Source organism: Macrobrachium rosenbergii, chromosome 12, assembly GCF_040412425.1.
Source record: "Macrobrachium rosenbergii isolate ZJJX-2024 chromosome 12, ASM4041242v1, whole genome shotgun sequence".
NCBI lineage: Eukaryota > Metazoa > Arthropoda > Malacostraca > Decapoda > Palaemonidae > Macrobrachium > Macrobrachium rosenbergii.
The window spans coordinates 23,830,261-23,844,076 of NC_089752.1; the positions used below are offsets into that span (position 1 = coordinate 23,830,261).

At 36.3% G+C, this 13,816-nt stretch overlaps 1 protein-coding gene and 1 long non-coding RNA gene across 18 annotated transcripts in view; one reads left to right on the top strand and one right to left on the bottom strand.

Moving 5' to 3' along the window:
- The window catches only part of LOC136844442 (uncharacterized), a 207,887-nt gene extending 199,594 nt beyond the window's left edge, over window positions 1–8,293 (bottom strand). The window contains exon 1 of the long non-coding RNA XR_010854882.1: window positions 8,165–8,293. This is a non-coding gene — a long non-coding RNA (uncharacterized lncRNA). The remainder of the gene's footprint in view (window positions 1–8,164) is intronic.
- The window catches only part of LOC136844439 (uncharacterized), a 67,045-nt gene that overhangs the window by 40,980 nt on the left and 12,249 nt on the right, over window positions 1–13,816 (top strand). The window lies entirely within an intron of this gene.

The window sequence follows — 13,816 nt, forward strand, 5'->3', positions numbered from 1 at the left end:
ATGTATATGTATATATATATATATATATATATATATATATATATATATATATATATATATGGGGCGGAGTGGTATGATTCTTGGCTACCAGTCGAGAGGGCCGGGGTTCAAATCCCGCCGCTCACTGATGGCTCGGACTGCACCACTGCAAAAATCCGGCGGGCCGTCACCTAGCGATCCGAAAAGACCCGAGAGGTTCAGTAGGAGAATAGGTACCAGCCCTCGGGCTGGGGAGTTAAACAGTGGGTCGAGTGACACACTGACCACGTATCATAAGCATTGGGACCTGTCCCCACGGGTTGTTGGCCTAAGAAGCAGGAAATCAGCGCCTGCCCCTATGAGCCTACAGAGGCCCAGGAGGACTTTAACTTTAATATATATATATATATATATATATATATATATATATATATATATATATATATATATATATATAAATTTATATATATATATATATATATATATATATATATAATATATATATATATTGTCAACAGGGAACTATAAATTATTGTGTGCCTCATTTCTCGCGTGTGAAAAGGAAAGCTACCGTTTTAAGTCTTCATGCTACCCACATTATTCATCATTATTCGCTCGTTTAGCTTAGCACAGGTTAGATAAAATTTAAGTTCTGACGTGAGAGCTTATTTGTACTTGTAAAAGCAATGACCACTATTGTTACAGAATATACCCTTAACTAACAACTATAAAATAATCTGTAAAATATTTAGCAGGGTTAAATGAAATTGAAGGAAAAAACTGCTTCAAGACGAATAAAGACAGCAAAGTAAATTGTTGCATCCGCACAACTTCGATCTTATTACTAAAACCTAATCAGTCCATTAATATGACCGAAGCCCTGGAAATACTGATAACTTCTGTACAAGTTTTAATCAAACAAAATTGGAAAAGGAAAATTGTATAGGACTACCTCTGCCTTTTATGAGGCTGGTATTTAAAGAAAATTCTCTCTCTCTCTCTCACACACACACACACACGCATGACAGACATTACGTATACCTTGCACAGGCTTCCAATAAGGCTTAACTGTTGGTTTTTCCCTTTTCTTACTTTCAATCTCATTATCTTGATAAATATTTAATTATGCCTGGCAGTTATATTTTCATTCAATCCAATAATAGTAAGAGAAAATTTAATAATAATAGGTATGCGCACATGTCTATGATTAAAGGCGAGTTTGCTCTCTCTCTCTCTCTCTCTCTCTCTCTCTCTCCGGTAGGGGGTCGTGCGGTCAGTGCACCTCACGCGGTGCTCTGTGGGCACCACTTGAGGTTCTTTGCAGCGTCCCTTCGGCTCCTAGCTGCAACCCCTTTCATTGCTGTTGCTGTACTTCCATTCATATCCTCATTCTTCCGTCTTGCTATCCACCCTCTCCTAACAATTGCTTCATAGTGCAACTGCAAGGTTTTCCTACTGTTACACCTTTCTACTCTCATTTTCCCTATCAGCGCTGAATGACCTTGTAGGTCCCAGCGCTTGGCCTTTGACCTAAATTCGATGCTCTCTCTCTCTCTCTCTCTCTCTCTCTCTCTCTCTCTCTCTCTCTCTCTCATCATCTTCATTAGAAATCGCAGAAGTATTCAATATTTATCATTCAGCAAAGTCCTACATGATGTTTCTTGATATTTTATTGTTTCAAATATCTTCTGGTTTTCTTGTTCAACCTTTGATCTTCCTTTAAATGCATTCCTCACTAATTTTCAGCCTTTATATTTCCCGTTTCAACAAACTTCTATATATCTTAGCCGGTGATAGTGGCCACCATCAAATTTGTTTTTGTTCCTGGTGAGGGAATTAGATTTGAATGGCTTGTATACCTAAGCCTAAGATTACGTTATCATTAGCCAAGTGGTAACATAACGGTTTTTCGCTGATTGGTATTTGTACGGATGAATAGCTAAACTTCCTGTCTGTTCTACTGATGCTCCAAATAGAACACAAATTAATCTCAGAGATATGCTGTTTTATTTTTTTGCTAAATGCATCCGTAATAAATGTAAAGCAAAATTAAACCAATACTATCGTTACGATCAGCTCCGTAAGGTCCCCTTAGCTTTAGACCTTTGCTGGGTATCAATTAATAAAACTCTGACGCGTCCACAATAACAGAGAATTTGCTCCAATATCTGTTTATTATACAAAAAGAATCCCATGTATAATGGCATAGCTGCAGTGTTTACTCGGTTCGTGGCAACTATATTAACAACTCCACCAAACAGGGTTCAACAACTCTCCTCCCAGACCTATACAAACACCAGTTTAAACAGAGCTTTGCTGCTATGTACATAAGTAAATGATAATGTAAAACATACTAATAATTTACCTTTATTATTACCTTTAGTTCCATGATAATGGACGACGGTAACAAGAAGAAAGGCTTGAGCCATACAAGCTACGAAGTTTACACGAAAGGTTTAAAAATGTTCGTTTTAAAACGGAGCGATTGAGGTCAAATTATCTTACATCGTTGATCACACACACACACACACACACTGATGATCACTTCAGGTTTTCGATTCAGCCAGGTTACTCCTAAACCTTGGAAAAGCAGTTTCACCGAACCAGGCAAACCTTTGACGATCGCTGACAAAGACATGTTATCCCACCACCTCACTTATCGGTGAAGTTTCAAGAGACATATATTTCGTTGAATGGACAGAAGATATATTTGTGTAAATTATAGTAAGTTTAATACCGTTATTTATATCACATCTCTAAACAGATATAAAATTTCCAAATTGAAAACTAGAACCAAAAGTTTCAAGGAACAACTAATCGTGAGTGAATACTCCTAACTTTCAATGTTTCGTTACGGCATTTTCCAAGAACGCAGCTTATTTGAAAAACTCTTTTATGGTTCTGTTATATATTGCAATATTATACGTTACATTTTACTGTTATATCATTAAACAGATGTCTCCTAACAATCAAAAATGTAACATACTGCAATCGAGTTGCCCTTCACACATTTTGATATATGTCAAACGAGAGCACTCCGTTCCATAAATGAAATGAAACAGTTTTCACGACTGTATACGGACAGATATTCCCAAAATATCTTAATTAATGTGAACAACCTTCACAGCTTTCTTCGCTGGCGAAGTCGGCCTGAGCAAATAGCTCATCTCAACCGACAATAGTCCGGCCAAACGGCTGCGCATGCGCAATTCAACGTTAGTTTGGTGAGGCAACTCGTTTTGGCTTAGTTCGCTCTCCGTCGCGGGACATGTTATGTACCAGACAAGAGCATACGAGTAGATTTGAGTTTTATTAAATTTAAAAGTTGTTATCCCTAAATTGATGATGTACCGGATTTACTTGTATTTTAAATAATTGATATGAATGTCAGAATTATGTATATTTATACTTTTGCCAATTTTCCACAGAAAAAATCATTTTTGTATAATAAAGGCTGGAAGTGGCAGCATCAATCCTGAATATCTTATAGAGGATTTCATTGAAATCTATATGAATGAGACTTTGCTTGGGCAAGTAAAATCCAAAGGCTATCGTAACAGATTAAGCCTATGTATGTTTATTCTTGGTCATAAACCATATATGCAAGTTAGTTTTTACTTTTAAAGAGAATAAATCTTCATTATGGCGATATAATGTAAAACAAGAATAAGCCTATAATGCGCCTATTCATGATTATGCAACATATATGCAACTTATTTTTAAAATAAAAAAAAACATTCTGATGAAAAAAAAAAAAAAGCAAAATACTAAACTATGCATGTTTACTCTTTGCTCACATCCCACGTAAGCCAGTTTTGAAATGAAATTAGACTAATAAACACACATAAACAAAGGAACAGTAGTAAACTATGGATGTTCACTCGTTGTAACACATCACAGAAAGTCGTTCTTATAATGAAAACAAATCAGTATTAAACATCTTACTGAAACATAGAAAACCAATATTAGGCCCATACATGTAAACTTTACAATGAAAAACAATTAACTTAATTCACACAATTATCTTGCCATAGAGCTCTTCCTTCATTGATAAAATATTAAACAAACATCATGAAAGTCATGGGGGCCAAATTTAAACACTTAATAAATTCACATGGGAGTAGAATTAGTTTTTTCAACCACTCTTTCACTGGACGTCTTACTTGGCGCTTATGATTATGATATCAGCAAGCCAATTAGAGCCAGGGCATCGTTTGTTGACGCTATGGCTGCTACGGAGGACTGAGGAAAAAGGCTGTATCGTTAGTGGTGAAGATTTGTCTGTGCAGGCATAAATGAACGTTAGTGGCGGCCTTTAGTGAAACGTAATCAGGCGAAGAACGTTTTCCCATATCGCAAATGGAATGGATTGATGGAACTAATTCATTTTATTGCAGAGAGGGAAATCAAACTTCAATAAAGTATTTTCATATGCCTTTCCAATAATTAGTTCTCAGATATATCCATCATCTTCGAACGGTCAGTGTATGCAGATGAATAGTTGAAGTGTATTCACCCCTCTTTCTGATTATTATACGTAAAAAGTACTTACGTTAGCGACTGTGGTAGCAGGAAACAGTTTGCAATGGTAGTTTCCATATCATTGGTACTAATGTTCAATGTATGTATGTATGTACAGTATATATATATATATATATATATATATATATATATATATGTGTGTGTGTGTGTGTGTGTGTGTGTGTGTGTGTGTGTGTGTATAATATTCTCGCAATGAGCTATAATCTACACAACTGTGACTAAGACAACATTTAATGATTGTGTGTCCAATTTTAAGAGCTATACAAGAAGAAATTATCCATATTACATAAGCTAATTAAACCCTATGAAATATGTGCGTAAAACTAAATGTTTTGCAATTCATGAAAAACACGTTTTGCAATTCAAGATAGTATGTCGCCTTGATATCGACAGAAAAGATACTCCTCTCTCATAAACAGATAAGAAGTTCTAGACCTAACCATAAGTGAAACCATATCGAAAAGGCCACGCTTAATAGAGTTCGCAAACAGCTGGCAACATTTGGTCACCCTCAGTGGCCAATGGGATGTAGAAGACAAGATGACGTCATGTTTTCCCTACACCCAATAAAATCTCTCAGAAGAAAAAAATGCGGTTTATTGTCAAAATTACCCATAAAAAGAGGAACACTGAAACAAGATTATTGCGCAGCAGAGGAGTCTCAAAACTCGTGAACACTTTTGAGGTACGACTTTGATTTGACTCTAATGAAGCTATAATTTTCTCCATTTTCTCTTCTTTCGATTTTTATTATGTCAGCCTTGCTCTTTATAGGACTCTTTCGTTTCTTTTCCGTTCCCGTTGAGTGTTGTTTGATCAAAGTCCCAACTTTTTTTTTTTCTTTAAAAAATGGAAAGCTTTGTTTTAGAGTTGCTTTTTTCGAAGAGGAATAGTAAAAACGTGGGCAAATGAGCATTTACACAAAAATGAATGTGCATTATCAGAGGATCTTGTCAAACTGAAGCAGGAATGAATGAAACCATAACGTGAATAGGTGTACAGCCATAATAAGCTTACAAAGTGATCTTCTTTGTGAGGATGATTGCAACGACGGTGACTTGGATTGGCAGTGAATTTGAGCCTTTATCACCTATTCATTTATTCATTTTTATTTATCCGTTTTTTACTGAGGGTGATAGGCCGGGGAAAAAGATTGATTGTTTAATCGGTTCTGGTAACAGTGTTGAATTCCAGGGGGGATATCGATGGCTTATAACGCCACATCTATCGTTGCCTTTTAATGCTTTTGATTTCCATATAAATGAAAACTACGTCGATAACTGATACGGCCCTTTGTTATAATGGTAGTTCTAGCGATATGTTTTATTAGTGGCGCGCTCAGCAGCCTCGTCAAAACTGACTTTGCATGCTGCAAAAACACCGTGATTTACATGATTCTGGGGACGACCGTTGTCAGGGCTTTCTTGCCATGCAACGCATGCTTCCTATGAGAGATACTGGTGACAATAATACCAACTTAGTTCTCTCTCTCTCTCTCTCTCTCTCTCTCTCTCTCTCTCTCTCTCTCTCTCTCATGTCATTCACAAACGTATTTGCATCAAGAATTGAAAAAACGCACACCAAACAATCGCACGAGCAAAATGGAAGCACAGTTGCGACCCACCCGAAAAAGGCAACAGAATTTAGTCTTGGCAAAATATTCCCGGAGGAAAACGATGACATTCAAGCACATGTGAAAAACAGGAGTAACAGAGAGCAAGCACAATATTGCCCTTCATTAAGAAAGGCTCGCAATAAATGTCCCTCCAACTCTGGGAAGGTAATGAAGAACGACCGTGAGGATGAAATTCGGAATTCGGGAACGCATTCATAAACATAGGAAGAAATTAATATTAATTTAATCGGTGTAAAAGCACTTCCAGAAAGAAGAAGTTCACGGTTCAGGGGGAACTGAAACGACGGAGAAAAATTCTAAAACTGGTAGCACGTGGAAATCCAGCCGTTAAAAAATTAAAAATACTTGAAGATACTTTCATAGAGGTTCAATACAGTATGAACAGGGTTGAGGGTTTGACTATAAGTTGTTACTATCAAAATACAATTGTAAAGCTTTTTTATTATAAAATTTTTGTAAGATGCTTTGTTGGAATATAAGAGAGCATCGTAGTGACTTGTAGCACTGCATCTATTTTCACAGCATTCCTAGTCTCTATACTGTACTGTACTGAGTAATTTTACTCAACTGAAGTCATTATACCATCACTTGGAATAGTGATTTGGAATAAAAAGACAATGCAGCTTTTATTATTATTGGTCAGTATTGGCCATTTATCAATGACAGACAGGCAGATAAATGGCTTAAAATGCAAAGAATTATTTTTCATCTTTTTGACGTCGTCTTGCAATTATTTTGGTAAATGCTCATAAGATATAATTAAGCCAGTAGATATTCGGAGCTATCATGCATTTTTCAAATCTATATACTTGAAGCTATATGAAAATCATAGTGAAACTTTGCCCCTAATTTGATACCGATTTTCAAAATTTAAAAAAATGGACTAACCATAAAACATCCATTTTTCTTGAAGTAAAATTAAAACAACTTACGCAACAACTTAAACTTGAGTGGAAAGGAAAAAGGTTGTATAAAAACATTGTGGGAAATTCATGTCCAGAAAACAAAAACCTTTATTCCAGAGTTAAAGCAAAACATTTTATACGCAGACGAATAATGTTTACAATCTGAGAAAAAAAAAACTTAGCCGCCATTACAGGAATCCCAGAGACAAGATATTTTCAAGGTACATGTATTAAAAGAGAAAAGGGCATTTGCTAAGAGTACTGTGGTTCAGTATGGAATAATAATTACCAAAGCCTTTTTGAACTCTCTCTCTCTCTCTCTCATCATCATCATCATCATCATAAGAAATCGCAGAAGCATTTAATATTCTCATTCATTTTCAACAAATTTCTATATTTACTTAGTGATGATAGCCATCCACCAAGTACACTTTTGTTCCTTCTGAGGGAAACAGTTGAATGAGCTATAACAACTCGGCCTAAGATTACGTTATCATTAATCAAGTGGTAACATAACGGTTTTTATATAGACTGGTAAATAACTATGCTTTCCGCCAGTGGTGCAGTCGTTAAAAATACAACGTAAATTAACCACAGAGTTACGCTGCTTTATCTTTTGGTTAAATGCGTCCGTTAACAATATATAACAATTAAATAAATACTCTCGTCACGAGCCCCGTAAAACTCCCCTAGCTTTAGACGGTTGCTGGATATTATCACTTTATAATAAACTTCCGCGTCCATAATACCAAAGAACTTGCTTCACTGTGTGTTTGTTTTACAAATAGGACCCTGTATATAAATTAATGGATAAGGTATTTAAACGGACCATGGCAACTATAAGAATTCATTAGACCTATATCGACACTTGTATGAATAGAGCTTCGCCTAGAAAGTGTATATCCCTACAGAATCATGTACACTGGTAACGTACAGAATAAGACCATTTAAATGTAAAACACACTAATAACTAACTGTTAAGTCCATGATACTGGACGACGGCAATAGAGCGAAAAGCGTGAGCCATCACACGCTACGAAGTTTACACGAAATATTTGAACATGTCAGTTTAAAACGGAGCAAGTAATTGAGGTCAAATTACCTTACGTCGTTGATCACACACACTGATGATCACTTATGCGATTCTTGATTAAATCAGTTTTCCCTGAGAGGCCAGGTTAACAAACCTTGGAAAAGCACAGTTTCACCGATCCGGAAGAACCTTGGTGACACACTGACATGAAGTCAGTGATACTTGTTTTCCCGCCTGCTGGCTTATCGGGGAAGTTTCTTATGACGCGAATGTTATTCATGTTTCAAGACACGCATATATTTCATTAAATGGACAGAAGATATATTTATGTAAATTATGGTGAGTTTCATACTGTTACTTATATCACGTCTCTAACCGAAGTAGAAGTTGTAAACTGAAAACAAGAAGAAAAAAATTTAACGAACAACTCCAATCGTGAACGAGTACTTTAAAATTGAACTAAATGGTTCGCTACTGCAATTTACAAAAACGTTGCTTGTGTGAAAAATACTCTCATGACTTATAGGCTGAAATTTTGTTATATCCTACTGTTATATCATTAAACAGATGTCTCTTTAGCAGCAAAAAAAATGTAAGTAGCTAATACTGCAATCGAGTTCCATTGACGCATTTCGATATAAATCAAAAGAGGACACTCCGTTCAATATGTGAAATGCAGCAGTTTCATAGATTGTACACGGATAGACATCTCAAAATATTAGAGAAACGCACCCAGTCGAAGACATTTTCCCATATCGAAAATGACTTGGATTGATGAAAATGATTCATTTAACTGCATAGAGGGAAACCAAACTTCAATTAAGTATTCCCGTGCCTTTCCAATAATTAGTCATTAGATATATCAATCGCCCTAGAACGGTCAGTGTTATGGACATTATTCTGAAAAACGCTGATGAACAGTTGATGTGTATGCACCCTCTTTCTGATTATTATACATAATAATAAAATGTGCTGACGATAGCGGCAGTCGTAGCAGGAAAAGGTTTATTGTAATACATTACACAAGTAGTTTCCATACCATTAGTACTAGTTAAGTATATCTTAGTTTAACCAGACCACTGAGCTGGTTAACAGCTCTCCCAGGGCTGGCCCGAAGGATTAGACTTATTTTTACGTGAAGCAAGAACCTACTGGTTACCTAGCAACGGGACCTACAGCTTATTGTGGAAATCCCGAACCACATTATGACGAGAAATTAAATTTCTATCACCAGAAATAAATTCCTCTAATTCTTCTTTGGCGGCTCGGAATTAGTACTAGTGTCTATATATATATATATATATATATATATATATATATATATATATATATATATATATATATATATATATATGTGTGTGTGTGTGTGTGTGTTCTCACACTGTGCTATGAAAATGTCATTTATCCAACCATGACTGGGACAACATTTTGTGACTGCGTGTTTAATTCTTAAGGGCCTTGTATACAAAAAGAAGAAATTGTCCATGTTACATAAACTAATGATAGATTATGAAGTACGTGCGTAGAATGAAATGTCTTGCAATTCATAAAATAACACGTTTTGCAATTCAGTAGTGTGTCACATTCATATCGACAGAAACGATGCTCATCTTTCACAAGCAGATAAGAGGTGTTAGACCTAACCCTAAGTTAAAGCCACATCAAACAAGTAAAACCTGCGCCGAAGTTTCTTCGGCGCAAATCGAGGTTTGTGTACAGCGTATAATGCTGTATGAAACTCTCAGCCACAGCCTATGAAACTCTCAGCCGGCTGTGGTGGCCTGTGTTGTTGCGGTGCTAGATACACGATCATGGCTGAACTTAACCTTAAATAAAATAAAAACTACTAAGGCTAGAGGGCTGCAATTTGGTATTTTTAATGATTGGAGGGTGGATGATCAACATACCAATTTGCAGCCCTCTAGCCTCAGTACTTTTTAAGATCTGAGGGTGGACCGAAAAAGTGCGACGGAAAGACAATCTGACAGAAAACTGAAAGGATACGCGTAGGAGTTGGCGTTCAACTGGCAACATTTTGTCGGTCCTAAGTGGCCAATGGGATTCGAGAGACAAGATGACGTCATGTTTTCCCTATACAAAATAAAATGTCTCTCAGAAGAAAAAAATATTAGGTTTATTGTCAAAATTACCCATAAAAAGAGGAACACTGTAAACAAGGTTATTGCGCAGCAGAGGAGTCTCAAAACTCGTGAACACTTTTGAGGTACGACTTTGACTTGACTCTAATGAAGCTATAATTTTCTCCATTTTCTCTTCTTTCGATTTTTATTATGTCAGCCTTGCTCTTTATAGGACTCTTTCGTTTCTTTTCCTTTCCGTTGAGTGTTGTTTGATCAAAGTCCCAACTTTTTTTTTTCTTTGAAAAATGGAAAGTTTTGTTTTAGAGTTGCTTTTTTCGAAGAGGAATAGTAAAAACGTGGGCAAATGAACATTTACACAAAAATGAATGTGCATTATCGGAATATCTTGTCAAACTGAAGCAGGAATGAATGAAACCATAACGTGAATAGGTGTACAGCCATAATAAGCTTACAAAGCGATCTTCTTTGTGAGGATGATTGCAACGACGGTGACTTGGATTGGCAGTGAATTTGAGCCTTTATCACCTATTCATTTATTCATTTTTATTTATCCGTTTTTTACTGAGGTGATAGGCCGGGGAAAAGATTGATTGTTTAATCGGTTCTGGTAACAGTGTTGAATTCAGGGGGATATCGATGGCTTATAACGCCCATCTATCGTTGCCTTTAATGCTTTTTGATTTCCATATAAATGAAAACTACATCGATAACTGATACGGCCCCTTTGTTATAATGGTAGTTCTAGCGATATGTTTTATTAGTGGCGCGCTCAGCAACTCGTCAAAACTGACTTGCATGCTGCAAAAACACCGTGATTTACATGATTCTGGGGACGACCGTTGTCAGGGCTTTCTTGCAATCCAATCCACGCTTCCTGTGACAGATACTGGTGGCAATATCAATTTCTCTCTCTCTCTCTCTCTCTCTCTCTCTCTCTCTCTCTCTCTCTCTCTCTGAACTTTGGCTTTACCTCAAAAATCCCTCACCTCTCTTTCCACTATACACATCCTATTTTACTTGTCTTTTCATATAAAACTAAGCATGAGCAATATCTCTCTCTCTCTTGTTATTTGTGAAATCCTATTCTATCTTTTTATTGTTCCTTAAGTTTGTTTTATTTTCTTTCTCCATCTCTTTATCACTCTTTGATATTACCTTGCTGTGTCTCTCTCTCTCTCTCTCTCTCTCTCTCTCTCTCTCTCTCTCTCTCTCTCTCTCTCTCTCTCTCTCTCTCTCTCTCTCTCTCATACAGTATCATTCACAAACGTTTTAGCATCAAGAGTTGAAAAAACGCAAACCAAACAATCGCACGAGCAAAATGGAAGCACAGTTGCTTGCTTGCTTGCAAACCATGAGGGAGGGCGGCCCACCCGTAAAAGGCAACAGGATTTAGTCTCGGAAAAAATATTCCCGAAGGAAAACGACGACATTCAAGCAAAAGTGAAAAACAGGAGCAATAGAGAGCAAGCACAATATTGCCCTTCATTAAGAAAGACTTGCAGTAAATGTCCCTTCAACTTTTGCAAGGCAATGTAGAACAGCCGTGTGGACGGAATTCGGAACATATTCATAAATATAGGAAGAAATTATTATTAATTTAATCAGTGACGCAAGTACTTTTTCACGGTTCAGGAGTAATTGTTATGGCGAAGGGAAAAAATTGGTAGCACGTGCAAATTCAGTCTTATAAAAATGAGAGATAGTTGAATAGATAGATAGATAGATAGATACATGTATATATATGTATGTATATATACATATTATACACTATATATATGTATATATACATATATATATATATGTGTGTATATATATATATATATATATATATATATATATATATATATATATATATATATATATTGTCGGGCCCCATTTCTTTCCCTTCAAAGGGCCTAACAACCAAGGTAGCATGACCGGGGTAGCGGCGTGGTTTATATTGTAAGTAGGAACAAGTGATTCTTGAAAACAGTTACTAAATTCCAAAATACTAAGGTTAAAAGGGGAAAATGATTAATTGTTCCCGTTTCTTGTTTATTTGCACTTTTTGTCTTACAGTTCCACCCATAGTTTCTCGACTGGGACCTCGAAATAATGGTTTCGAGAGACTTAGCGAATTTGATTAAGGGGACTAATGTTCTGAGAGTCAACCACCACTAACACACTTCTTCTCTTTCTGTCCTTCGGTTTCTTTTCTGCTTCCCCTCTCTCTCTCTCTCTCTCTCTCTCTCTCTCTCTCTCTCTCTCTCTCTCTCTTTCCGCTCTTATCAGCTCTCTTAGACTCTCCTTTTTTCCCTGTCTGTCTGTCTTTATATCTCCCATTTTCCCTTGTGTCAACCATGACGTCATATTCTGGGCAGGTACTGCTTTTCCTGAGGCAGCTCCTCCATTTGTTTCATTCCAACTCTTGGAGGTGTGTTTTAAGGAATTCCCGTTGATCACTGGGTATTTTGCTCCTCGTAGGACGTCCTTAGGCCTCTGGCATTGATGGCATTTGACTGGCCAAAACAACTAGGCTTGACCTGTGGGAGTGGCTTATTTCCTTGGGCTCTGCTTCAAAGGCAAAGGGTGTGAGGGTGTTTTCTCACGCCTTAGCTAACCATATGTTTACAGGCATTTCCTTCGAAGGACCCTCGTGGATTTCGAAGGCACGGCCAGATGCGATTTCTCTCAGCGCCTCGTTAGTACTTGTGTGTTCTTGAAGTTATGTTTGGCGACTTTTTGTGACAGGCGGGGAGATTTATGAGTTCGAGGTCCTTTCTACTGACCCAAATGGAAATAGGATATTTCCACTTCGAAAAAATACGTTTCTCTGTTCTCTCGAATTCATATATACTTTTGCTTGGAAGTAAAGTAAAAAAAAAATAGTCTTATTCAAGATTACAGAAGAAGAGCCTTAGGACCCAGATTTTTTTGTTTAAAGAAGAAAATTTAACTTCACCACGGAAGCAAAATTTCTACATCCGAAAAAAAGTATTTTCTCAAAGATAAAACAGACGCAGATTCTCGAAATAAGTCAAAGATATATGGAGGTATAAAATAAATTCTAAATTTCAGATTGATAAGTAATTCGAATGAAGAAAGTAAGACTTTGTGTCTACACAACACAATAAAACATCCATTTTTTCTTGAAGTAAAATTAAAATAACTTAGGTAACATCTTAAAACTTGAGTGGAAAGGAAAAAGTCTGGATAAAAACAGTATGGAAAATTCATGCCCAAAAAACAAAAACCTCTATTCTCGAGTTCAAATAAAACATTTTTCGCGAAGAAGAATAATGGTTACAAACTAGAAAATAAAAGAAAGGAAAATCTTAGCCAAAAAAGGGAATCCCGGAGACGAGATTTTCTAGGTACACGTATTAAAAGAGAAAAGGGAATTTACTGAGAGTACTGTGATTCAGTAAGGAATAATAATTGCCAAAGCCTTTTTGAACTCTCTCTCTCTCTCTCTCTCTCTCTCTCTCTCTCTCTCTCTATATATATATATATATATATATATATATATATATATATATATATGTATGTATATATATACATGCATACACATATACACATGCATGTATATTTACATATATATTTATATATGTGTGTGTGGATGTATACACATATACGCGTC